This window comes from Pleurodeles waltl, chromosome 2_1 (assembly GCF_031143425.1).
Source record: "Pleurodeles waltl isolate 20211129_DDA chromosome 2_1, aPleWal1.hap1.20221129, whole genome shotgun sequence".
Taxonomy (NCBI): Eukaryota; Metazoa; Chordata; class Amphibia; order Caudata; family Salamandridae; genus Pleurodeles; species Pleurodeles waltl.
This window is the reverse complement of record NC_090438.1, coordinates 407,657,199-407,684,798: the sequence shown is the minus strand read 5'-3', so window position 1 is coordinate 407,684,798 and position 27,600 is coordinate 407,657,199.

Here is a 27,600-nt window from a genome sequence, read left to right as displayed (position 1 = left end):
CTTCCTGCACGGCGGGGCCCTCTTCAGCGGTGCCTTTCTGGACGGCGGGGCCCTCTTCAGCGGTGCCTTCCTGCACGGCGGGGCCCTCTTCAGCAGTGCCTTCCTGCACGGCGGGGCCCTCTTCAGCGGTGCCTTTCTGGACGGCGGGGCCTTCTTCAGCGGTGCCTTCCTGCACGGCGGGGCCCTCTTCAGCGGTGTTTGTCCTGTAATACCAGGGAGTCAGACCTGGGCAGGACTCCCTGCTCAGTCGCCCTTCGACCGTGCAGTTGCTGGACCCTTCGGTGACGGTGTCCTGGGCCCTTGGGTGTCCTCCCTCGCACCCGGGATGGGGCTTGTGGGGCCCTCCTGGTCCGCGCTCCTGCTGCCTGTCTTCTCCGCCCTGCTGCCCTTGCCCTCCTTCGCTGTGGCTCTCTGGGCCTTGCCTCCCCTGGATGTTGTGGCAGGTGAAGTGTCCGAACTTTGGTCCTTGGGGGCAGCCGTGGCACTCCTCCCGCGGCGGCCCCTCACTTTCCGGGTCCTCTTTCCTGGGGGGGGGGCTGGCTGTCCCCTTGCAGCTGACCGATGTCTCACTGCTGGCAAAGGGGGGACTCCAAAATCCATGGACTACGCTGACACGTGATCCCGGGCTGGTGTTGGCTGAGGTGCTCTTGGGACTCTTAGCAGATGGAGGGGGTGGGTCAGGTGAGGGAAAGAGGTCAAGATTGGAGAGATAACACTTTTTAGGACCAAGGTAAAAGGTAGGTGCAGTGGTTATGGGAGTGGAGGAAGAGGAGGTGGTTGTAGGAGAGTCAGGTGTGCTGTCCTTGGGTGAAGGTGCATGGGCTGCAGGCTGTCGTGAGGTGGCTGGCTGTTGGGTGAGTGGCTGCCTGCGTTTGTGTGTCTTGGAAGAGGGGGTGACAGACACAGTGGGAGAGGACACAGGGGACGTGTAAACGGCAGTGGGGGTGGTGACTGCACGTGTGCGGACTGTACTGGAGGGTGTGCTGGTGATGGGTGTACTGGCTGTTGGTGGTGTGCATGCAGGTGTGAGTGTAGACGTCACAGGGAGGGAGGAGGGAGACAAGGAGGTGGGGGACACAGAGGTGGTAGTGGCTGTTGGCATGTCTGCATCTGGGTGTTGCTTGGGTGAATGCTTGTGTGATCTGTGGTGCTTATGTCTGGATGAGCTGCCCTTGGGTGTTGAGGTGTGTGCAGGCTGGTCTGATGGTGTGGATGGGATAGGCAGAGGAACAGGAGACAGAGACAGGGTGGAGGCAGTTAGAAGAGGGAGGCTGGAAACAGGGACAATGGCTGCCGTCAGTGCTGAGGCCAGAGAATTGAACGATCGTTGATGGGCAGACTGACCCGAATGAATGCCCTCCAGGTATGCATTGCTACGATGCACCTCCCTCTCTACCCCCTGGATGGCATTCAAAAGGGTAGTCTGCCCAACAATGATGGTCCTCAGGAGGTCAATGACCTCCTCACTGAGGGCAGCAGGGGTAACAGGGGCAGGGCCTGAGGTGCCTGGGGCGAAGGAGATGCCCGCCTTCTTGGGCGAGCGGGCACGGAGCGTAGGCTGAGGGGCTGCTGGGAGGGCGGAGCTGGTGCGCTGGGTGGCGGCTGTACCTGTAGAGGTGGGGGGCACGGATGTTGCCACCACCGCTAGGGAGCTCCCTTCCGAGGACGTGTCGGTGTCGCTGGTCTCACCACGGCTCCCCGTTGTGAAGCTCCCCTCGCCCTCCGTATCACTGGTGGCCTCGGTGTCTGTGCCATGGCCCACCGGGGCCTTGTGAGTCGCAGCTCCCTCGTGCTCCGGTGCCAAGTCTCCTCCGCCTGATGATGCTGAAGCACACATGCACAAGAAGATAAAGAAAAAGGGTGGGGGGAGACATAATAAAAGGTTGAGTACATGCATTGTCAACACCGTTGGCGGAGAGGACAGACACAGGAGCCTCATGCACTAAGCCGCGCAATCGGGATACACTACTGAGTACTTGTGACTGGGCCAACAGGTCTAGGGACAACAAACGCGCACATGGGTGATGCAGGACCATGGGTAGCTGTACCTGGCACCGTACAGAGGTGGGGGGCGGGGGCACAGGGACATGTCTAAAGGAGAGGACTACACTACAGAAAGCGCCCTGGCCTAATGTCACCCACAGCCCTCCTCCCCCACCCAGGCACCTCCACTGCGCGTAAAGATAGCTGAATGTGCTGGTACTCACCCCCTTGTGTCTGCTGTGATGTCGTCACGCGGCCATCCAAATCGGGGTAGGCCACCGCCAGGATCCGGTACATCAGGGGGGTCAGGGTACGACTGGCACCCCTCCTAGGTTGGGAGGCCATCCCCAGCAGTGACTCGGCGGTCTTCCTGGACCCGCGGCGGATGTCCTCCCACCTCTTGCGGCAGTGGGTGCCCCGTCTGTTGTGGACCCCCAGGTTCCGGACTTCCTTGGCGATGGCACGCCAAATGTCGATCTTCTGATGGGCGCTGACCTATTTGACATGTACAGGGTGGAAATTGAAATATCATCAATTTTCCGCATGATAGATGCGATTGGCCCCCCCTCCCCAACCTTGCCATGTGGCACATGCTCTCATCTGTCGTGCCTTGCACTCGTCATTGTCCCCCCACCCCACCATCTTACATCCACCATACACAACCCAGGCATAGCCCATTCAACGTGCACCCAGTGTACTTACCTGTTGGTCTGGAGGACCGTAGAGTCGCGCATACTGGGGCAGGACCCCATCCACAAGTTTCTCCAACTCTTCTGTAGTGAAGGCAGGGGCCCTTTCCCCAGTCGCAGCAGCCATTGTATCTCCCAGACCGAGGTCACAGCAGCACTTGCAGTATAGGTCCTCTCCTGTGGATGATCAGGTCTCGAGTGATTAATCAGATAGAAAATGGCGGTCACGCCCGCGGCAGTGCGTACCGCCGCGGTGCGTTCCGCGACCGCCGGCGCAGCTAGTCATTGGCTCGTGAAACCCATAGGGTTCGATGTTAACCAATGCGGCTTTGCGCCGCGGTCTTCGACCGCCTACCGCCACGGTGTGTCACGCCAGCGCATTGACCTCACATCCCACTGTCACACTTCACAGGTCAGGAAGCCGCCATTACAAGGGACCACAGGGCTTAATTACTACTGCGTCACACAGGCCTAGGCCTTGCATTGCCACTCATACAAGCCATTCAATGCATTGACAATCGTGTACTGTGCAAGCTGTAGTTACGTACCTGTGGGTTGTTTGACTCTGTGCTCCATGTTGTCCTTCCTAGGCACCGTCCGCTGGGACTTGCGAGGAGAAGGATGAATCCTCCCGAGAACCGACCGCTGGTGGACCTGTTGACAATGGAGGAACGTCATATAATACTTCACTACCGACTTGACCGAGCCACTATACATGAACTGTGTGCCCAGCTGGAGCCAGCACTGATGTCCCCCATCCGCCAACCCAGAGGAATTCCCCCTCTGGTGCAGGTTCTGTCAGTCCTCCATTTCTTGGCAAGTGGGTCTTTTCAGACAACAGTGGCCATGTCATCAGGGATGTCTCAGCCTATGTTTTCTAAGATTTTGTCCAGAGTGTTGTCTGCCCTGACGAAATACATGCGGAGCTACATTATTTTCCCTGAGGAGGGTGATTTGGCCACTGTGAAGGCTGACTTCTATGCCCTTGGACATATCCCCAACATCATTGGTGCCATTGATGGGACCCATGTGGCCTTAGTACCCCCAAAAGACGATGAGCAGGTGTATAGAAACAGGAAAAGTTACCATTCGATGAATGTCCAGGTGGTCTGTTTGGCTGACCAGTACATCTCCCATGTAAATGCCAAGTTCCCGGGGTCAGTGCATGACGCGTATGTTATGCGAAATAGCAGCATCCCCTATGTGATGGAACAGCTACAGAGACACCGTGTGTGGCTAATAGGTGACTCTGGTTACCCCAACCTGCCGTGGCTACTGACCCCAGTGAGGAATCCCCGGACCAGGGCAGAGGAACGGTACAATGAGGCCCATGGGCGATCTAGGAGGATCATAGAAAGGACCTTCGGCCTCCTGAAGGCCAGGTTTAGGTGCCTGCATATGACAGGGGGATCCCTAATGTACTCAACCAAGAAGGTGTGCCAGATCATCATGGCCTGCTGTATGCTTCACAATCTTGCATTGCGATGCCAGGTACCTTTTCTGCAGGAGGATGGTCCAGATGGTGGTGTTGTAGCAGCTGTGGAGCCTGTGGAGAGTGAAGAGGAGGAAGACGACGGTGACGACACGGACAACAGGGACACGGTCATACAACAGTATTTTCAGTAGCACCCAGGTAAGAATCCCCCACGTCATTTTACATGTACTTCTGGCCTCCTGCATCTCTACTTTCCGTGTTTCCCCCCAGTTCCTTTCAACTGAATTGTGACTTTCCCTTCCCTTTTCAGAGCTGTATGACCCACTGCGTGACTTCTGGTTTGTTCGGCCATGGAGTAAAGCAAATTGACATTGGTATGTTGTCATCACAATGTAACTGTACATTTTTGACCCGTTATGTGTAATACATTTGTTAAGAATACAAGCAGACTCCTGAGTGTTTTTAGTGCAATAAGTGATTTATTTAAAGTGCTGCATATAGGTCCATGATAGTAAAACGGTGATGGGTGGGGGTGGAGTGAAGTCCATGGCAGAGTCCAGTTCTCGGTCGCACAGGTGCATTGTCCATATGCCTGTGGAAGGATGGAGCAGGGGCAGTTCAAGGTTGGACAGGGTGACGATGTGGGACAGTGGAATGACATCCGGGGGGATCTTAGGCTGGCGGGGGTCTTGGCATCCTACTCTGTCTTCCTTTGTGATCTCAGGCTCCTCTTGCGGGGTGGTTGATCTTCAGCAGGAGGTAGGGTTCTGGTGGCCCGTCGTTGTGTGGGGGCCTCCTGTCCATTAGCGCCGGCGGAGGTGGTAGGCTGTTCCTGGTCCGGGCTGGTGACAGGGGCCCTTTGGGGTGCCACATGGTCCCGCAATGTGGTGACTATTAGGTTCAGGGCCTGGACGATGTTCCTGAGCTCCTCTCTGTACCCCATGTACCGTTCCTCCTGCTGTGCCTGGATCTCCTGGAACCTGGCCATTACCGTCGCCATCGTCTCCTGGGAGCGGTGGTATGCTCCCATGATGGTGGTGAGGGCCTCTTGGAGAGTCGGTTCCCTGGGCCTGTCCTCCCCCCCCTGTCGCACTGCAGCCCTCCCAGTTGCCCTGTTTCCCCGGGCCTCTGTCCCCTGGACGGTGTGCCCACTACCACTGCCCCCAGGTCCCAGTTGTTGTTGGGGTGTTGGGTCAGCCTGGGTGCCCTGTAGTGGCGGACACACCGCTGATTGACCTGTCCTGGAGACAGAGGCATGGGCCCGCTGGGTGGGAGCGGTGCTGATATTCCCAGAGGGGGTTAGGTCTGCTGTGGCCTGTGTCTGTGTGTGGGGAACCGACTGTCCAGAGGTCCCCGAGGGTCCGGGCTGGTCATCAGGTTCCAGGTCGACAGAGCTGCTGTCCTCACTGCGGGCCTGTTCTGTGGGTGGGATGGACATATCTGGACCCTCCTGGCCGGTGTGTTGGCGTTCGGGCCCTGCAGGGGTGAAAGAGTATGGTTATTGCTTCTGTGTGTTCCATGGTGTGCGATTTGTGGGTGCCCTTGTCCCCCAGTGCTGGCATCCCCTTGTGGCAGGAGTTGTGAGGGTGGTTTGTGGGGGGGATGGGTATGTGCAGTGGTCATGCATAGGTGATGGGTGTCCATGGTTTGTGTTGGCATTCAGGGTTTGGTTTTGGGTTGGGTGGGTTGTGCTGGTGAGACATTGGCAGGGAGGCTGTTTGCTGGGGGGTTGGGGGTGAGGGTGGGGGTGTGGGTTGGCATGCTGGTGGTTGGGGAGGGGGGAGTAGTTGAGACTAGACTTACCAGAGTCCATTCCTCCGCCTACTCCAGCGAGGCCCTCAGGATGCAGGATGTTAAGGACCTCTTGCTCCCATGCTGTGAATTCGGGTGGGGTGGGTGGGGGTCCGCCGCCAGTCCTCTGCACAGCGATGTTGTGTCTGGAGACCATCGACCATACCTTCCCCCATAGGTCGTTCCAGCGCTTTCTGATGTCTTCCCAGTTTCTGGGATGCTGTCCCACAGCGTTGACCCTGTCGACAATCCTCTGCCATAGCTCCGCCTTCCTGGCTATTGTGGTGTGTTGCACCTGTGTGCCGAAGAGCTGCGGCTCTACCCTTATGATTTCCTCCACCATGACCCGGAGTTCTTGGTCCGAAAACCTGGGGTGTCTTTGGGGTGCCATGGGGTGGTGTGGATGAGGTGTGGGGTGGTGTTTGCGGTGATGTGAGTGGTGGTGTGTGGTGATGTGTGCGTAGATGTGGTGTGGTTGATGATGTTGGGTTCCTGTGTGTGTTGGGGTTTTCGATTGCTGTGCTCGCTCGCTCGCTCTCTCTCGCCTTCTCTCCAATTTCCAACTAGTGGGGGTTTGTGGGTGATGTGGGTGTGTGTTTTATAGTTGCTTGGATGTGTGGGGTTGGTGTTTGTATGTGTATCAGGTGTGTGTATTTCAAATTGTCCAATGTGGCTGGGTTTTGGAGCCTGGGTGTGTATTTTGACCGCAGCGGTGTGTACCGCCAATGGAATACCACGGTTGAAATACCGCCGCGTGGATTGGTGGATCGTAATGGCATGGGCGTGTTTGTGTTGGCGTGGCGGTGGAGGTTTGGTCATCTCCAGTTTATCGCTGCCCGCTGATGAGGCGGCCTTCCGTGGATGTCGGGTTTTTGGCGGCTTGGCAGTTGTTGGTCAGAATGACCGTGGCGGTTTACCGCGGCCGCGGCGGTAGAATGGCGGTCTTCTGACCGGCGGTAAGAGCCTTTTACCGCCGAGGTCAGAATGACCCCCTTTGTGTGTTGTTTTTACTGTGTTACTGTATTTTTAAGCATTGCACAAATAGTGTATTCACTGACTCTTAAGTTAAGTCTAGCTGCTCTGTGCCAAGCTATCAGAGGGTAAGCACAAGTTAATTTCTGTAGTGTAACTTACTTGCCCTGACTAGGATTGTGGTTCCTACTTGGACAACGTGAAAACTTCTTCCAACTAGAAACCCAGCTTCTAACACCCCAAATCAGCATGTTATTTCCCATGAACTTGTGATAGGCATTATTTATCTCACCCAATAAATAACGTACCCCATGGTATCATTATTTATCATGGCACTCTGATCATTTAGGCACTAGTTTTTATAAAACACTTTTACAATTCATAACTCTGGTTCTGCTGATTGGATTTTTGTCATTTTGGTGTCAAATAATTTAATCAAATGTACACTGTTTTTTCGAAATTGGTGTGAGAAAGTCATATTTGTTGCCCTGATCACCTCCATCTTTTGACTGATATTGGTGGTTACTTACTTTGAAAGTGCCATGGGTTCTGCTAACCAGGCCCAGTGCCAGTGCTATGTTTATAAGGTATATGGTAATTGGTGTAGTTACAATTAGTTCAGACAACCTATCTGTAAGTCCCTAGTATATCATAGGACATGTAGGTTTAGAGACCCTAGTGGATTTAATACACTTAAGTGTGCACTGCTGTGGTGTCTGCTGTTATTGCCTCTCAGATGTTTTTTTACAAAAAATTATGTCTAAATTCGACTTAGGAATTAAAATTACTACATAAAAGTCCCCTTAAGGTCTGCACTTGGAGAGAGTGCCTTGTTACAAAAAGCAGGGACATTTTAAAAGATGTACATGCCCTGGAGAGGTAAAAACTGGCAACTTTGCTTTTCCCTTTTGTAGTGCTGCTTGCTCCGTAGTCTAACACTGGAAGGCTTTATTAAACTTTAATAAAGTTTAACCTTTGACAGGAATGCTCTAGAGGAGCAATTCTAAGTATCAATATAATAGTTACAATAAATATAACAACTTTCAAATGTCAGATTTATTATAATTATTGCAGGAAAGTAGTTTTACAACTTGCTTTCCCGAAGTTATCTAAAACAGCTCTGTGACCGTCTCTTCTGATTGGCCAGCCTTTCACAGCCTGAGCCAAGCTGCTTCCTGATTAGCTGTGAAGAGGCCTGGAGCTAAAACAATATGGATATCTGGTGGGAGGAGATCTACTGCCTGCTGATGCCAGGAAAAAAAAGGGTCTCAGTAGCCAAATTGGTCCTCAAAGGGAAAAGCACATAGAGTACAGGAAACAGTCCCACCTCTGCATCCTGCACCTCCAGTCAGATGGGAGCTTCTCTAAATAATTAGGAGGTGGTCTGCAAGGGGAGTGTAGAGAAATCTTAGCCACACCTGTGGGTTGGGTTAGCCAGACCTGAACTCTCAAGAGTGATATTCTTCATTTTGATTTTTGTGGAAATGTGCATTTTAGGACAGAAATATGCCACATTTCCCAGGAAGTGGACTTCACAGAGGGAGGCAAACTGAACCCCAATGGTTCGGGGTGCCTCCCCTCTTGCCATCCCAGAATCAGGAATAAATATGGGAGAGCTACACTGCACCTCAGATCCCTGCTTGGAAACATCTGAAGAAGAAGGACTGCCCTACTGATCCCTTGGACTGAACAAAGAGAAGACTGCACTCAGAAGGACTGCACCTTTTGGCCTATCAAGACTTCACAAAAGAGGACTTTGTCTGTCTTAAAATATCAAGGAATGGTCTCCTTGATCAGCAACAGGAAGAAAGGTGCTGGGGGAGGTCATTTGCATCAACTACCACAGAGCAAGTCCAGCTGACCTGCTTAACCTGGACTTTACTTAGATTGGCAAGGGGTATTGTGGTAATTGTAGTCCCCATATCCTACAAGACACATCCAAACATCTGAATCTTTGGCTGGTGTTGTGAAACCTTCAAAGGACCTTTCAGAAGAAGTTCTGAAAGTTTGGGAACTTTTGGAAAATATTTAGGAAAATGCTCCAGAATAAGACTGGCTCAAATGAGTGTCAATTTTGCCCACGTTGAACCCCGACTTGGCCTGACCACACTGGTCTGTCTCGCTGGATATTCCAAAGCTCCTCACCATCGAAGATGAAGATAACGACCTCTGAGAGTTGATTGAAGCATCGTGCTGTGGCAGGCCACTGACGTTGAACCAAAACCTGGATCCGAGGATCTGATGCCTTGAGGTATAGAGAAAAAGCTCCAAAAAGTGACTAATTGCAAGAGGTAAAAACTTAACCGGCACCAACCACTCATTGTATCTGATCCACGTTCCATTGCAGTCTGCTTAAATCTTTGACTTGGTGCTGGTCCAATGCGACCCGAATGCGGTTGGCTCATTTTACTTTTAGGTGCTAGAAACCATAATGTTGCATTGAGTCTTTAAAAATTCATATAACCGGTTCCCTACATTGATTGTTTTTCCAGTTTTGTGTCATTTTAGAGATAAAAATATTCTCAATTTTTATAAATTGTGTTTTGTGTCTTACTTATTTACAGGTTTGGTGATATTAAATGCTTTACACTCCTTTCTCCTAAGATAAGCCTGACTGCTCATTAGCCAAGCTACCAAGGGGTGAGCAAAGATTAATTTGGGAGACCTGACTGGACCTTATTTGTGATTGCGGTGTTGTTACAAGTTGTAGGTATCTACCTGCACCAACTATTATGAAACCACCTTCCAACCATTGGTTTGGTATTTTTCTTGTATTGTGTTTTCATTTTAATACTGTTTGTGTGCTGCATAAATACTTTACACCTTGCCTCTAAGGTAAGCCTGACTGCTTTTTGTGCAAAGCTGCCTAGGGTTAAGCACAGGTTAATTTAATGTATTCTTGTGGTTCACATGCAAGGGATTATGGCTGTTGCTTAACCATGGCTTAAAACCCAGTCAACCAACAACCCACTTTCTCACGTTGATGTTAAACTGTGTGAATTAGAACATTCTTAGTTTTCTTTTGGCACATTTCTCTCTTTTCTAAATGTAATTGCCTTGCCTTACTTTTTACAGGTTGGAGATTTAGCTGTGCAACTTTGACATTCTCAGCAAGGCTGACCTGCTAAAACTCTGGAACAAGAATGGGCTGACCACAGAAAAGATGGTTATCAAAATGGATCTCCAGATAGCTCTCTGGACCTTTGAGTATGTGTAAAGGTGGCAGTCCACCTCAGAAGAGGATGACATGGATGACAATGAGAAGGAGGAAGCACAAGCAGGGAAAGAGGGGGGTGGGAATAGAACAGGATCTTAAGCTGCCAGGGGAGCCCAACTCTACCCCAGAAGATGACCAGGATGCTCAGGATGCAGCAGGGAGCAGTATGTCTGCCAGGGGCCTGACTCCAAGGGAGCTGGAGGACACGAAAGAGGAGAGGAAGTTCAAGCTGGGGCTGGCCAGGGTAAAACTAGAGAAGAAGTCTGAGGATGAGGGATCGTTGGAAGGAATTAAACGGGCTATGGAGGAGAGGAGGATGGCCCATAAGCTCAGTTTCAAGGAGCTGGACATAAATACAAAGCAGTTGGAGTCCAGCAATATTGGTGGGTGTTGGACCTGGCCCTTTTTCCAAGGTCATCCACAAACTTTTTGTCTCCTTCCTCCTATAGTTTCTGACCTTTTTGGATTGGCTTTAGGACTCTGAACACTTTATCACTGCATGCCAGTGCTAAAGTGCAAGTTCTCACTTTCTAAATTGTATTGGGAATTGGTTTATCCATGATTGACATATCTTAGACCCTAGTTTAGTGCACCAGGTGTGCTGAGGCCTGTACATCAAATGCTACGAGTGGGCCTGCAGCACTGATTGTGCCACCCACATGAGTAGCTCTGTAAACGTGTCTCAGACCTGCCCTTGCATTGTCTGTGTATGCATTTTTAAACTGCCAGTTCAACCTGGCAAGGGCACCCACTTGCCAGACCCAAACGCACCCTTTTACTGCATGTAAGTCCAGCGGCAGCTGCCGCAAATTTTAAGGGAAGGGGAATCGGAAGGGGAGGCAAAGAAAATAATAAAAAAGAAAACACTTACCTGTTCCTGCTGCCGCCTGCTACGCTCCTCTTCTGATGGTGTTGGTGTCTCACCAGTCCCTAGGAAACTAGCAAAGGCTCCCCATTCAATCCTGGCGCTGCAGTCATGCTATACATAGCATGAGAGCAGCATCAGGATTGGTCTGAGTGGCTTGGTCTGCCGCCCTGACAGTGCACTGAAGTCTGCAAGTTTCCCCAACCCAGCTGTGCAACACAGCCAGGTTGGAGAAACCTAAGTGCGCATATCAGTTTGGCCTGCCTGGGATGGCTGGCCAAACTGACATGCGCACTTAGTTCACTCACTCCACTCCTCCTCCTCCCACCTCTATTGGCCACTGCCTGCACATGCTGGCTGAACCAGCAGCTAAAAAATAAAACAAAAGCTACATTTCATTTTACTTTTTAGCTGCTGGCTCAGCCAGTGGGTTGAAGCTCCTTTGCCATTGCGAAGGAGCTGCCCCTGTGTAAGTCATCCCTGAGGTAGGCCTAAGGCAGCCTCATGGGTAGAATGCAGTGTACTTAAAAGCTAGGACCTGCACTTGTGTGTTTTACATGTCCTGATAGTGAAATACTGCTAAATAATGTTTCACTATTGTAAGTCCTATCTCTCCAATAGGCTAACATGAGGGTTGCCTTAAAAAAAAATTAAGTGCCGTTTCCTAGTGGGAGCACATAGAGATTTGGGGCCAGATGCAGGTAAGTAAAATATTGCAACTCGCAAAACCATATGCAGAAAGGTGTCTCAGACACCTTCTGCGACTCGCTATGGGGTCGCAAAGACCCACCTCATGAATATTAATGAGGTGGGTCGCATTTTGCGACCCCATAGCGAGTCCATGCACTCACAGGGATGGTGGCCTGCTGGAGACAGCAGACCTCCATGTCTGTGACTGCTTTTTTAATAAAGCAGTTTTTTTTTTTCTTTTTGCAGCCCGTTTTCCTTAAAGGAAAACGAGTTGCAAAAAGAAAAACTTCAGAAACCATTTGGTTTCATTTTTTTCAGAGTAGGGACCACTGCCTGCTCTGAAAAAACTTTTTTTTCAGCATTCACAAAGGGGTCCCATGGGGACCCCTTCCCTTTTGCGAATGAGTTACCAACCACTTCAAGTGGGTGGTAACTGCGAGTTGGTTTGCGACCGCATTCGCGGTCACAAAGCAACTCAGCATGGTGATGCGGTCGCAAATAGGAAGGGAACACCCCTTCCTATTTGCGAGTCGCATCCTCAAATTGCGAGTCGATACCGACTCGCAATTTGAGGTTGTGCATCGCGTTCGGCCTTTTGCATGCCGCAAACTGCGGTTTTCGCAGTTTGCGACATGCAAAAGACTTCCTACATCTGGCCCTTGGTGTTTGGGGTCTCTCAACTCACAATTTCGAAATACATCTTTTGGTGAAGATGGTTTTTGAAATGTAATTTTGAAAATGCCACTATTAGAAAGTGGACATTTTCTTGCTTAAACATTCTGTGTCCCTGCCTGTCTGTGGACTAAACATCTGGGTCAGGATGACAGTTGGGCTGTTTCTGAATTTACTGGAGACAATCACATAAAGGGAGCTGAGGTGTGCCCCGCATATCTTGATGGGTTTTCTTCCCTAGAGTAGTGGGAGGAGCTAACATTTACACCTGAATGTGGTTGTGCCTGCCCTTAGACAAAGTAGTCCCCAACTCCTTGGAGTGTGTCTTGGGCCCGGGCAGGGTCTTGTGCATTACAAAGACTTTCCTTTGATTTTCCGTTGAAGTTTGCCTGCTTCAAAGGTAAAAATGAGTATAAGTATATAAGTATTGGACCCCTGACTCCACAACTTTAGAATCCTTCTGGACTGAGGACATTCTGTCAGGAAGAAGAGCTGGATGCTATAGGAGGGACTGCCTCTCTGCCTGTTGCTTTGCGGTGCTGTCCTGCTGCTTGCTGCTTCTGTCCTGGGAGTGAAAGTACGGGACTTTGTTTTCTACATCCTGCTTACAAAGCTTCTCCAATGGCTTGATCTGAGCTCCTGTTAGAAGTCTCAGGGACATCAAATACATTATCTGCCAGCACTTGCTGAGAGTCCTGACTTGCCAAGTAGTGCAAAGTCCAGGTCCTGGGCCGTTGGGAGTGTGTTCTGGTGAAACCAAGAAGACACCAAAAACATTGATTCCAGAGCAACTTCAGAACTGGTGCCGCTGTCTGCACCTAAGCCGTGCTCCCAGCTGAGTGCAATGACCGCAACCCACGCCGCATGCCCAATGTCATTGCAGCACCTCTAAAGTCCTGCCACAGTGTGAGTCTTGAGTGCCGTGTCCCCGACACCTGGGGCAATCGACTCCAACTCCGCTGTAGCACCGGTGCCCCCATGGTGTGATAGAAACACCGCAAAGTCAACGCTGCACGCCTCGACCTGCTGGATTCATGGACCCAATCAGATCGTAAGGAACTGATGCCTCACCACCAATGCTGCATCACCACCCCTGCAACTTTAAGGAACCAACGCCTCACCTCCTCTGCCTCTCAGTAAGGAACTGATGACGCACCAGCTCCAGCGACTCTTCACCTCCCCGATTTCATGCAACATCTTTGCTTCACCATTTTCAAAGGTGCTGTACCAAGGGTCCATGCGACTCTGTGACCGTCCCTCGTTTCCCAGCGATTGATGTCGGACTGTTGGAAATGACTCCATTAGTGATGTTGTGATAGCCCCAGTTAAAGCTATTGTGTTTCTAAGCGCTATACTGAAGTTTAATCTTTGAAACTTCGTATATTTTCTGGTTTATGTTGGATGTGTGGTGTTTTCACTGTGTTACTGTTCGTGTGTGTTCAAATACTTTACACATTGTCTCTGAGATAAGCTCAACTGCTCGTGCCAAGCTACCAAGTGGGTAAGTAGGGTTATTTTAGGTGTATGGATCCCTTACCCAGTCTAGTTTGAGGGTCCCTACTTGGACAGGGTACAAACCATTGCCTACTAGAGACCCCATTTGTAACAGTGGCAGCATACCATCAGTGCCCAATAGAGCGGTGAGAGTACGTATACCCAAGGGCCTAATGCCCAGCTATGTGGCAGGAGATGATATTGCTAAATGATACTCAGCATATGAGGTAGCCCTAAAAGTACCCAAGGTCCTCAAGGAGTACTGGGGGTAGCTTGTGGAGGCACATACCCACAGTGGGGTGGGACATTAACCTTACACCAGTGAGAGAGGATCAGACCAAATATGCCCACATGAAGGACATTAATGTTTTCCAATTTGGGCTGACACCTGAGAAATACTGTGAGAGGTTCTGGGGCAGCCACAAACTCCTAAAAAAGTCCCTGGTGGATGTCTTATATTTATTCCAGCAAGGCACTGAAGGGCTGGGTGAGGGGCAGCAATGTGGATGATATTATTGGACTGTACAACCTACTACTGACGGTATACATGATCTATACCTTTTTACAGAGTTGGTACACATCAAGCTGACTGATCCAAGGAAGCTTGCTGAGGCGGTAGATCTCTTGGTCTACACCAGAGTGTCCAAGGAGGAATCGGGGGGGACTCCCAAAACAATTGTCAGGGTACCCACCAGAAGAAGGTGGAGTGATAAAAAGTAAGGAGTTCTTTCAAAGTCCCCAAAGCAGTTTTCAAGGGAAAGGGTCCCAATCTCAATCTGGAACGGAGAAAAGAAGGCTTCTTTGATTGGAACACTAGCAAGTTTGTCGCCAAGTGCTATGAGTGTTAGCAGCATGGGCACACCATGGGTGATTCCAAAGTCACAAGCGGTCACAGCCCCCCAGTGTTTGGCAGACTCTGAGGTTGACTTGTGTAGTGCTTGGGAATGTGATAGCCCCAGTTAGTGTGGAGGAGGTCAGTGTGGTTACCCTAGAGTCCCTGGATGACAAGGAGATGGGGCACAATGCCCACATGCCTTCCAATATTTCAAGAATAGGAGGTGGGCACCATCAATGGGCAGAGGGTAGATGCTCTTAGGGACACAGGAGCCAGTTTGACTAATGTCAGGTGTCATCTGCTGTGCAGAGAGCACCTGATTCCCAATACATTCCACCAGGTTATAATAGCAAATGGCCAGGAAAGTCACTACCCTTTGGCTTTGATTCCCTTTGAATGGGGGAGATGGTGTCAGGTCTTCTGACTACCATGGTCTTGGCTGGCCAGGAGGGGAGTGAATGACATCTGGATCCTGGAAAAATTGCCTAGATGGCTGCCAACAGATGAAAGCAATCTAGGTTTCTCCGCTAGCAACAACATCTCCTTCACCCACACCTCTGAACTACATTGGATCAACCACCGCTGGGTCCCCTTCTCCTTCACCAAACCTACCGAAAACCACTGCACGCACCGCTACCACCGCAGAAACTGAAGCAAGGTTTCTGAAGTTGAACTCCCCACCCCCCTACGCAAAACATGACCGCTGACCGCAGGGAAGCCAACACATCGGCATGCAACTTCCACCTATGGTTCTCGGACTGCACCAACACTCTGGGTCTCCTCAAGAAATCCCCCAGCAAACAGCCCTCCAAGAAAGTCAGCTGGTTCTCTCCTGCCCATCAAGAGTTCAAGCACACCTGCAGACGGCTCGAGAGAAAATTGAGGAGCAGCAAGACCCCAGCTGACCACGCAGCCTTCAAAACTGCCATCACCACATACCATCTTCTCAGAGCCACAAAGAAAACTGCCATGCAGTAATCAATAAATCAATCAATGAGTCATATTTATACAGCGCGCTACTCACCCGTGAGGGTCTCAAGGCGCTGGGCGGGGGTTCACTGCTGCTCGAAGAGCCAGATCTTGAGCTGCCTCCGGAAGGTGAGGTGGTCCTGGGTGGTCCTGAGGTGGGCGGGGAGGGAATTCCACGTCTTGGCTGCCAGGTAGGAGAAGGATTTTCCACCTGCAGTGGTTCGGCGGATGCGAGGGACGGCGGCGAGAGCGAGGCTGGTGGATTGAAGTTGACGGGTGGCCGTGTAGAAGGTGAGGCGACGGTTGAGGTATTCGGGCCCTGTTGTGGAGGGCTTTGTGTGCGTGGTTGAGGAGCCTGAAGGTGATCCTTTTGTTGACGGGTAGCCAGTGTAGGTGTCTCAGGTGGGGGGAGATGTGGCTGTGGCGGGGTACGTCGAGGATGAGGCGTGCAGAGGCGTTTTGTATTCGCTGAAGACGTTTCTGAAGTTTTGCGGTGATTCCTGCATATAAGGTGTTTCCGTAGTCCAGGCGGCTTGTGACGAGGGCGTGGGTCACAGTTTTTCTGGTGTCTGCGGGGATCCATCGGAAGATCTTTCGGAGCATGCGGAGTGTGAGGAAGCAAGAGGATGAGACGGCGTTGACTTGCTTGGTCATGGTGAGAAGGGGGTCCAGGATGAATCCGAGGTTGGTGCGTGGTCTGAGGGGGTAGGTGCGGTGCCCAGGGCCGTGGGCCACCAGGAGTCGTCCCAGGTGGACGGGGAGTTTCCGAGGATGAGGACTTCCATCTTGTCTGAGTTCAGCTTCAGGCGGCTGAGTTTCATCCATTCTGCGACGTCTTTCATTCCATCCTGCAGGTTGGTTTTGGCGGTGGCTGGGTCTTTGGTGAAGGAGAGTATCAGCTGGGAGTCGTCGGCGTAGGAGATGATGTTGATGTTGTGTTTGCGTGCGATGTCGGCGAGGGGGCTTATGTAGACATTGAAGAGAGTAGGGCTGAGCGAGGAGCCTTGAGGGATGCCGCAGATGATCTCGGTGGGATCCGAACGGAAAGGCGGGAGGTAGACTCTTTGGGAGCGGTCAGAGAGAAAAGAGGCGATCCAGTCCAGGGCCTGTCCTTGGATACCGGTGGAGCGGAGGCGGGTTATTAGGGTGCGGTGGCAGACGGTGTCGAAGGCAGCCGAGAGGTCGAGGAGGATGAGGGCGGCTGTTTCTCCGTTGTCCAGCAGGGTTCGGATGTCGTCGGTGACTGTGATGAGGGCCGTTTCCTTGCTGTGGTTGGCCCGAAATCCGGATTGGGAGGGGTCGAGAAGGTTGCTGCCTTCGAGGAAGTTAGTCAGTTGTTTGTTGACGGCCTTCTTGATGACTTTGGTCGGGAAGGGGAGGAGCTAGATGGGGCGGAAGTTCTTCAGGTCGCTGGGGTCCACTGTGGGTTTCTTCAGGAGAGCGTTGACTTCCACATGTTTCCAGCTCTCAGAGAAGGTGGCAGATGCAAATGAACTGTTGATGATGGTCTGGAGATAGGGGGCGATGCTGGCGTCGGCTTTGTTGAAGATGTAATGTGGTCAAGGGTCCAAGGGGGCACCGGAGTGGATGGTGTTCATGGTAGTTTAGGTCTCTTTGGCACTGATGGGTGTCCAGGTGTTGAGGGTGACGGCTGGGGCTGTGGGTTCTGTGGCGGTCGGCGGGATCTGTGGTCCGAAGCTGTCGTGTAGGTCGGTGATCTTTCGATGGAAGAAGGTAGCGCAGGAGTTGTAGAGTTCTTGTGAGGGCGTGATAGAGTTGGAGCTGGCGTTGGGATTGGAGAGCTCTTTGACGATGTTGAAAAGTTATTTGGTGTTGTGGGTGTTCTTGTCCAGTCTCTCTTTGAAGGATGCTCTTTTGGTGGCGCGGATCAGCTGGTGGTGTTCGCGGGTGGTGGTTTTGAGGGTTGACATGTTTTCTGCGGTGTGATCTTTGCGCCAGGTTTTCTCGAGGGTACGGCAGGTTTTCTTGGATTCTTTGAGGGTGTCTGTGAACCATTGAGGTTTCCTGGGTTGGTCTGTCTTGGGAGGCTTCTGATGTACCAACGTCAACGCACACAACAGCAGAGAGCTCATCACCGTGATCAAAGAATTTGCCAAACCCAGCAGGGATACCCAAGACCTCTGTGACAACCTCATCACCATCTTCCATCGCAAGATCATAGACATCTAGGACAGCTTTGCAACCTAGGACCCACCCACCCCACCCGCAACCGCTGTACCCAAATGCTCCAATTCTTAGCTGACCCTGCTCAACTGGATCACCCTCACCACTGACGACACCCTAAGGATCATGAAAACTATCCACCCTGAAGCCCACTTCGGACACCTGCCCCACCACATCTTCAACCAAGCCGGCACCACCATAGCCCCCAGACTCTGCCACAGCATTAACTGCGCCATTTTAAGTCTGCCACCTTCGCTGAAGACTAGAAACACTCAGAAATCAACAGCTAAAAAAAAACCTCTGCTGACCTGAAGGACCTCAAAAAGTACAGACCCATCATGCTGCTCCCCTTCCCAGTTGAGTCATCAAGAAGGCAATAAATGCCACACTCACAGAATTCATCAAAACTAACCACACTCTGGACCACTCCCAATCAGGCTTCAGAAGCAACCACAGCACAGACGCTGCACTTCTCACCACAACGGACGACATCCACACTCTCCTTGACCGAGGCAAAACCACAGCCCTCATCCTCCTGGATCTCTCTGCCACCTTCAATACCATCTCCCACCACACCCTCTGCACAAGACTCCACAAGTTTTGCATTTGCAGCAAAACTTCACAGTGGATCCAGTGAGTTTAGCTCCCACCGTTCTCCTCAGAACCTATAGGGATCAGCTGCAGAGTTCCTCAGGGCCCTTCTCTGAGCCTCACCCTCTTCATCATCTACATGGCCCGCTTGCAGACATGTTCAGAGACCACGGACTCAACATCGTCTTCTACACCAATGAGACTCAGCTTATTCTGTCCTTCTCTGACGAATCCACAGCCACAAAGAGCAACTTTCACAATGTGATTAAGTCAGTCGCCATCTGGATGAAGGACAGCAGCCTCAAACTCAATTCTGACAAAGCCGAAGTCCTCTTCCTGGGCACTACCCCCTCTGCCCGCAACAACTCCTGGTGGCCCACAGTGCTCGGAACCCCCTCTACACTCGCCGGCCACGCATGTAACCTCTGTAACGCCGCGCCTTGATGCAGCATCTCTCTCTGCCTCCGTGGCAGGAACGCGCTGCAACATTCGGAGCGCCGTTCCCCGTGTTTTTTGGTAGCGCGTCCTGGGAAGCGTGTATTACGCTCTCAGTCGCGTTACCCTTACCTGTAGATATTTTTTCTTCTTTTATGTTGGTGGTGTTTTTTCTCTGGTCTTTTTCCTTCTTGCCTTTGTCTTCTCCATGTCCATGCTTGTGTCCATATTGTCTTCTTCCTGTTTGTATTCCCAGCATGCTCTCGTTTCTTCTATACTGCTTTCCTTTTCGTATTCTTGTCTATGGGCTTTTCCCAATTCGAGATGTGTTCTTTCCCTTTCCTGTGATATCACTTCCCCTTTTTCAGTATATAAGCCAGTCAGTCTTGCTCTACCTTGCGTTGTAAACACTTCCTTTTGGTTGTGCTCTTCGCTCCTGTTCTTCGTTCCTGCTTTTTTGCCTTGGAATATTTTTGCCTATTTTTGTTCCTGTTGTCAAGTCCTGTTTTTTCTTCTTCTCTTCAGGAGTTCCTGTTTGAGGTTTTTCCCCAGTGTTTGGGTTTTTTCCCTCTGGGACTCCTTCTGGAGAGTACAGTCTGCTTTGGCGTTTCCTGTCAAGCGGCACCGTGGCTACTAGAAAGGGTTGCCCCTATCTGGGATTATCCAGAATCTGTAGAAGACCGGGTGTATTCGCCAACCCTGTATCCAGAGGTGAGAAGTCAAGTGCAGTTCGTAACAACCTCAGCATCATTGTCGACTTCTCGCTCTCAATGAAGCACCAAATCAATGTCATCTCAGCCTCCTGCTTCCACACACTCCACCTGCTTCAGAAGATTTTCACGTGAATCCCCACTGAGTTCAGGAAACAGGTCATCCAGGCACTCATCAGCAGCAAGCTTAAATATGGCAATGCACTCTACGCCAGCACCACCCAAAACCTCCAAAGGAAATTGCAGAGAATCCAGAACGCCTCGCCCAGACTTATCCTAAACATCACCACAGCAGCCACATCTCTGGTCACTTGAGAGACCTTATCTGGCTCCTGATCAACAAAAGAATCACCTGCAAGCTCCTCATGCATGCCTACAAGACCCTCCACAACATCGGGCCTGCAAACCTCAACCACTGCCTCGCCTTCTACACACCCACCAGACATCTCCGTTCCACCCACCTGGCCCTGGCCACTATCCCAAGGATCTACAAGAGCTCGGCAGGAGGAAGATCCATCTTCTGTCCCACTGCACAGACCTGGAACACTCTACCGCAATCACCCTCACTGCCTCAATTCAGAAAGGACCTCAAGACATGGCTCTTTGACTGACTGCACTACCCTCTCTAGTACCTTGAGGTGTGATAAGTTGTACTCTCCAATAAACACTGAGGCCCGTATTTATACTTTTTGACGGTAAACTGCGCTAACGCAGTTTAGCGTCAAAAAGTTTAGCCGGCGCTAGCAGACCGGCGCTGCCTGGTGTGCGTGGAAAAAAACCACGTACACCAGGCAGCGCCGGCGTAGGGAAAAATGGCGTTAGGGCGTCTTAAAATGGTGCAACTCAGGTTGACGCAAAAAAATCGCCTCCACCCGATTTGCGCCATTTTTAACGACGCCCAGACGCCATTTACATGACTCCTGTCTTAGTAAAGACAGGAGTCATGCCCCCTTGCCCAATGGCCATGCCCAGGGGACTTATGTCCCCTGGGCATGGTCATTGGGCATTGTGGCATGTAGGGGGGCACAAATCAGGCCCCCCATGCCCCAAAAAATTATTTAAAAAAATATATATATACTTACCTGAACTTACCTGAATGTCCCTGGGATGGGTCCCTCCATCCTTGGGTGTCCTCCTGGGGTGGGCAAGGGTGGCAGGGGGGGTCCCTGGGGGCATGGGAGGGCAGCTGTGGGCTCATTTTGAGCCCACAGGTCCCTTAACGCCTGCCCTGACCCAGGCGTTAAAAAGAGGCGCAAATGCAGGGTTTTGTGCCCCGCCCACTCCCGGGCGTGATTTTTGCCCGGGAGTATAAATACGACGCATTTGCGTCGCAGTCATTGTTTTAGACTGGAACGCCTACCTTGCATCTCATTAACGCAAGAAAGGCGTTCACGCAAAAAAATGACGCTCTTTCCTCCTACTTTGGCGCTAGACGCGTCTAACGCCAAAGTATAACTATGGTGTTAGTTTTGCGCCGAATTTGCGTCGAAAAAAAACGACGCAAATTTGGCGCAAACGGAGTATAAATATGCCCCTGATTTTTTGATTGATAGCCCAAAGTTCAGCAGATGCAGTCTCTCCAATGTTGCAGCCTCTCTTTGTGCACTATCAATGGGTGCAGAGTGGTCTTCTTGTTGTCCTTCTTCCAAGTCCAGTGAGTACTGAGGGTCAACGTGCCAGGGATTGCAGATTTAGCCCAGGAACATGTCCCGAGATGACCACATGGTAACTAGCCAATTGGGAACTGGATCCCCTCCTACCAAGTGACGAAGTTCCTGATATTTGTTACATCTGGTTGTCCCAGAATGCCACAATCTTGCCCCTTTCATGATGGGACAAAATTTCCTTGGTGTGGCTACCTCAGGGAAGTGTGAGTGTACTCTCTCTGGCCCTGTCTCCATGCTGTCTACAGGAACAAAAGGCTCAGTAGTGTTGGCTCAGTGGTGTTGGGCCAGACGGCCCATCAAAGGCAGCTGATTTGACAATAGGGATATATATATATATAATACATTGTTTTTTGGATGTAATGCTATACATAATCCTGCACATATGTTTTGCATTATTTTATGTGAAAATGTATGCTGATAAAATAAATAATGTATCTAATGACCATTATTTTTGTGACAAATATTACTTAGTCGTAGGTAATGAGAATGTACATGCTGCAGGATACGAACAATCAAGTGTTGTTGTTTTATATACTGCTCAACAGTCAATACAGAGAGAAATACATCACAGGGAAATGTTGACTAAAATCAAAACCTCCGGACATAAAGCTGTATTTAGAGGGATCTAAAATACAATATTTTGGGGACTGAATCTCAAATGAAGATTCGGTGTGTAGGCATGTAACATCAGTCTGCACACTTTATTGTTTCAATAGTCATCTTGTTTGAGGGTCTGTTTAAAAAAAAAAAAATGTAACAAAGCTGTAAAACTGTACATTTTGTTTTATTGTATTACTTAGGACACTTGGAATAGTTTTGCAATGAAGTGAAGGCGTACATACTGAAAATTACTGCAATTTTGTGTTCTGAGTATTCAGAAAGACCTTTTTTAAGGCGCTTATGAAAAGTTTGATGGAAGGGTTTATTTTAATATGCCTCCAAAAATGTTATGCTGCTATTATTATTATTTTTTATTTTTCTTTGCATAACATTATGCACAACACAATTTAATATCTTTACTTCCTGTATTAAAGAGGTTTGCTCCACAATGAATTTACAATTGTGTCTAGAGTGGCAAATCATTGACATTCATAGAATTATGTGAACCTTGCATGAAGACAGTAGTCTTAAAAGGGAAAGATACAGATTCCATTCAGGATTAGTAGGACCATATTACATGCTGTGCACCAGGACAAACATCTGGTAGAAAAATACTATATGAACGGTTATATTCTAGAGAATTCAGTTCTATGGAGACCATAATTTGCATGTTGAAATGTACTATATCTTGTCACTCACTACCAGAGGTCTCGTTGACAAATGCACAAAGTTCTGCTTTGTGAATTTTGGCAAGTAGGGGAATATTGTGGATGTTATTTATTTAAGCCATACTCTTACCTTAGCCATAAAGGTGTGCAGAGGAGTTGTAATCATATTGTGTTAACTCCAGGGGCTGTACTGCGGGCACAACAATCAATCATTCTATCAATCAGTATTTGTAAAGGGCGGTTACTCCCCTGTGAGGGTCTCAAGGCCCTGGGGGGGAGGGGCCTCATCTGAAGCACCACGTCTTGAGGTGCAGGGGGATGTTGTTTCAGCTCTTCGCTGTAGTGTAGATAAAAGATTGTCCTCTGGCGGTGGCTTTGCAGATGCGAGAGACGGTGGCCAGGGCCATCTGGGCGGAGCGGAGGGATCTGGCGGGGGTGGAAAAAGATGCAATGGTTCAGGCATTTGCACCAGCTTTGTGCACTATAGGGATATCCTGGTATTACAAAAGGGACCACAAATTGTGCAGCCCCAACTATAATAGAGAAAGCATCAATGCTACTTTTAGATGGTGTTTCCTATTTTGCTTGGGGCCATGCACTGAATGTGCACCACAAAAAGGTGCCACACTTTCAGTCTACATTCTGAAGAAGCCCTCGGGATGGAAATAAGGGAGCCCCATGGACCCACCAGGCATTCCCCTGCTGGCAGGTGCAGTGACTCGCTGCACCCACCTGCGAGGGGATCTCTAATCCCTCTTAAAATTGAAGGGGGGTTTCTGCCTGCACAGAGAAACATAGACCAGCTTTTAAACAGCTGCGCCATATTTATATTGAATGCACTGGAAGGGGGGGCAGTGCATGTTTACAGCTGCATTCAGCGTGATAGGGAGCACTTTCTCTGTTTGTACCTGGTGCACCTGCTTAAAGGGGTACCGTGGTGGAAACAGGAAATGTCTGCCCTATCTGTAATAAGTCCCTTGGTGTAAACAGGGGTGATGATTCATACAAGATAATGAAAAAAAGATTTTTGGTTCCCTCACATTAGATGCTTAAATTACTGATTTTTGGGAAACTTACAAACCTTCACAGTTGTAAATCTTCCAGGCACAATCTGCTTGAAAAAATAATGCACCATTAACATAGCAAGGTGTCCAGTTTTCACTAACCTTGGGCACTGGATCTAACAATGTACTTTTCCATCTCTCATCATCTGCACAAATGACCACTTATACTAAGACATGAGGGCCAGTGGAAGAAGAGGGGAAGGTGAATGGGGTAAGAGAGAAAGAGAAACCCAAGACGCCACACTGTCTAGTAACCTCTGAAGGCAAGAAGGTCTGCCTGTTGCCGTGGATCTCTTTAAGACTGAGATGCCTTAAGTAAATTGTCAGTGAAACACTGACTGTAACATGTAATTGTGAAGTGATATACCTTACCAATATCTCTATCTAAGCAACTCTATATTCTTTGGCAAAAAAGTGGTGTTTCATGAATGCAAAACACAAAGAAACTCAAGTATCTTGCTATATACACCTACTTTAAATTTTGTCACTATACGTTATTTTGTGCAAGATAGGTATAGTTTCCACTACAGTAGAACTGGATAATAAGGAACATCATAAACATGCCCTACATTTAGGAAAATATACTCAGGGCCTTACTCAAAAATATAAATTTAGAACTTTATGTGATTTTACTATTTTTCTGGTATTTACCATCTACAAGTTTTAATGTATGAACATCAATTTTCCAACTGTAGAGACTTCACACATAAGAAGATAGTCCTGTCCTATCATTTTATGTGCAGAGATCTCCACAGTTGTTTAATAACTATTAGTAAAATTATTTTGGAAAGTGCCACAATCACTGTTGTTCATATCATAATACTCTTATATCTGGATAGTAGCAATGCCTTGCTCCATGGCCTCTCAAATGCTACACTAGCCCCTTTAAGGGCATCCAATACACCGCAGCATTTGTCAACTAGTGCCTGAAGAAATATGATCAACTCACTCCCATCCCAAGGGAACTCTACTGGCTCCCCTCACTGGACAGCACCAACATCAAAACACACTGCATCATTTACAACACTATTGTGACCACCACATCTGCTTATCTTGAAGGCAAACTCACTATCTCTGGTGGCACACCTACAGCCGGGACACCTTCATATTGTGGAGTAAGAATAGTAGCAAGGAAAAATCAAGGCAAAAGACCTTTTCCATCTATGCACCAAGGATGCACCTCTTTAAATACCTCTACATCACAATGCATTAACAATACACAAACCAGTATCCTCTTCCATCACTGGTTGGCCTCATGCTTGTCTTTCTCCCTTTAAAATGCTCACCTGTCTTTTGATCAGGTTTGTGCTACAGAAATAGCACATTTTACCATTGTTCTTTCTCAATGACAGGAAGATCCATCCATTCGGTTAATCGTCTGCCATAGTTCGGATTGGTTGATCGACCATCATCCACCACAGTGAAGGAAGGACTGTCATTGGTTCATAAGTCCTCTACCATCAGGTCCCCTGTCCTCAATCAACAGAAAAGCCTCCATTAATTTTGGTATGGTAAATATTATTAAACTATATTTAAATTTGTGTGCAAGCACAAGTGTGAGAGGAGGCCTCTTTTTGCATGGTTAGCCCCCCACTTTGTGCCTGTTGTTGATGTGTCCTAGCTGTTGTAGTACCCAGGGCCCCTGCTAACCAGGTTTCCTGGGCCAGATCTCTTTCCCTAAATCTTTTGTGATGCTTGGCACAATTGGATACACTCTTAAATATCACTGTAAGTCACTAGTAAATGGGTGCACCAGTACCCAGGACATGGAATATAAAGAGTAGACCCCTGAGGGCAGCAGCACTTATTGTGCCACCCTCTAGAACCCTGCACCCAGATGCACCCAGCCCAGCCATTGCAGGCTGAGTGTATTGGGGCAAACCTAAAAAGATAAACTCGACCTGGCACACTCCCTGTCTGCCCTGTCCATCCTACACTCCATATGTTATGGGTAAGTCACCCCTCTAGCAGGCCTTCCAGTCCTAAACAGGGTGCACCACACTGTATGTGAGGGCTTAGTTGCATGAGCAATATACCTCCACTGTGACCTTGCCAAAACTGGGACATAGTGAGTGAACAGAACAGCCATTTTATGTACATTTACTGGACACTGGTCACACATGAGTTCCCCAGCTAAATGATGGCCACTCTGCACCCTGGGTTGTTGGTATCAAACAATTTAAGATTATAAATCCAAACTGGTACCAGTTTTGGATTTATACCTAAATGTACCTAGGGGTCACCTTAGAGGTGCCCCCCTACAAAATTGGCATGGTTGTTGACTGGTTCTATCCAGGATGCCACTTCCAGACTGTCAGAGTCACCAGATCCTCGGGGTCTGCGCACATTCCCAACACGTCCACCACTGAACAGCTCCAAGACTCTGATAGATAAATCACAGAGGCTAAGAGAGTTCAAGAGGGGAAGAGGGGATTAGGAAGGGAAACAGCTGGGAAGGAGACCTGTAGTAAGAAAAAGGTTAGAACACACAATATGAAAATTATATCTCCTGAAATCAATACTAGACTATGATTCTAAGCATAGTCATTCTGAAAACATGAACAATCTAAGAATTAAGTTTAAAATGACTAAGTTTCAAGATGGCCAGATACCTGTAAGGGAATCAAGATGGATTAAATGAAAACTTTCTCATTCAAGTACTTTCCTTTACATGAAAATCAGAAAAACATTCTGACTAAATTTTAAACCTGTCATATAAATCCTTTTTTGAGAATGCATACTAGGACCATACAATATTGCATCTAGAAACTCTGATCTTCTGTGTACTCTTAAAATGTTTCAACACAAATTGCACATATTGTAGATTTTTATATGTATATATAGTAAACACCATAAAAGGATTGTGCACCATGAATAACACAATATGGATTCAGGAAAAACAAATCACATAACTTATCAACTCGAATATTACATGATAAATATCTTAGAATAGTGTCATACAATAAACAACATGAATTAAAATCGAGGAGAGAATCGTGCGTCTTGCAGATTCGAGTGTCACCATGTAAAATGCCAAGAAATGGTAGTACGCAATGAGTATCAGTCAAATCATCATTAAACGAATCGCAAGTCTTGTCAATTCGTAAACCACGATGTAAATGCCAAGAAATAACAGCTCACAATGAATAACAAGATCAAAGTACAATGAAACGAATCACGCGTCTTTTGCCGATTCTTAAGCCACCATGTAAATGTCAAGAAATGGTAGCGCGCAATGAACAACAAAGTCAAAACACCATAAAACGAATTGCGCGTCTTGCCATTTTTTAAGCCACCATGCAAATGTCAAGAAATGGTAGCGTGCAATGAACAACAAGATTAAATTATCATGAAACGAATCACGCATCTTGCCGATTCGCAAGTCACCCTGCAAATGTCACAAACACTCAAGCGCATATTTCACACGCGCAAAGTACTCTGTCAAATCATAAAAGAATTAGGCCCAAGAACATGAGAGTTCTCGATAACGGCGTCAGGAGGCCAGCCCAACCACTGTCTTACCACCCAGAACAAGGATCTCCAAATGAAGAATGAAAGTCAGATGTCTGGAAGATGAAATAGGCCACCGGGACAGGAGCTCAGGAAGTAGCTGCTGCTTTGCACCGGGACCTCTGAATAGTGAGCACTTGGAGCTGGGCTGGCTCCTTTTTATAGAGTCTTGGCCCAGCCCACAACCACACCCAGGCATGTTGCAGGGAAAGTCTCTAGAAGGCCCTGGAAAGGGACCACAACCTAACACACTCTGAAAGCCTGAAGCAATACATTGCAAATGAACAGCATTTGTAAGCACATTAAAAATAAGTCTTCAGGATTGAACTCTGCAATGCAAAAGATTAAACAACAACATATCAGCACAATGCATAAATTAAGTTGTTTTGAGAGTGCTGGGTTTTTGCATTCTAGTCGCCAATAGAGCACGCACTGCCATGGTGTTGACACATACGGGCAATATACAAACCTGCGGGAGAGCCCTGGCTCTCTGGTTTGTAAAACAATGCCCTTCCTAGGTGAAGGAGCTAACACCCCCACCCTCAGGAATGTGCACTCT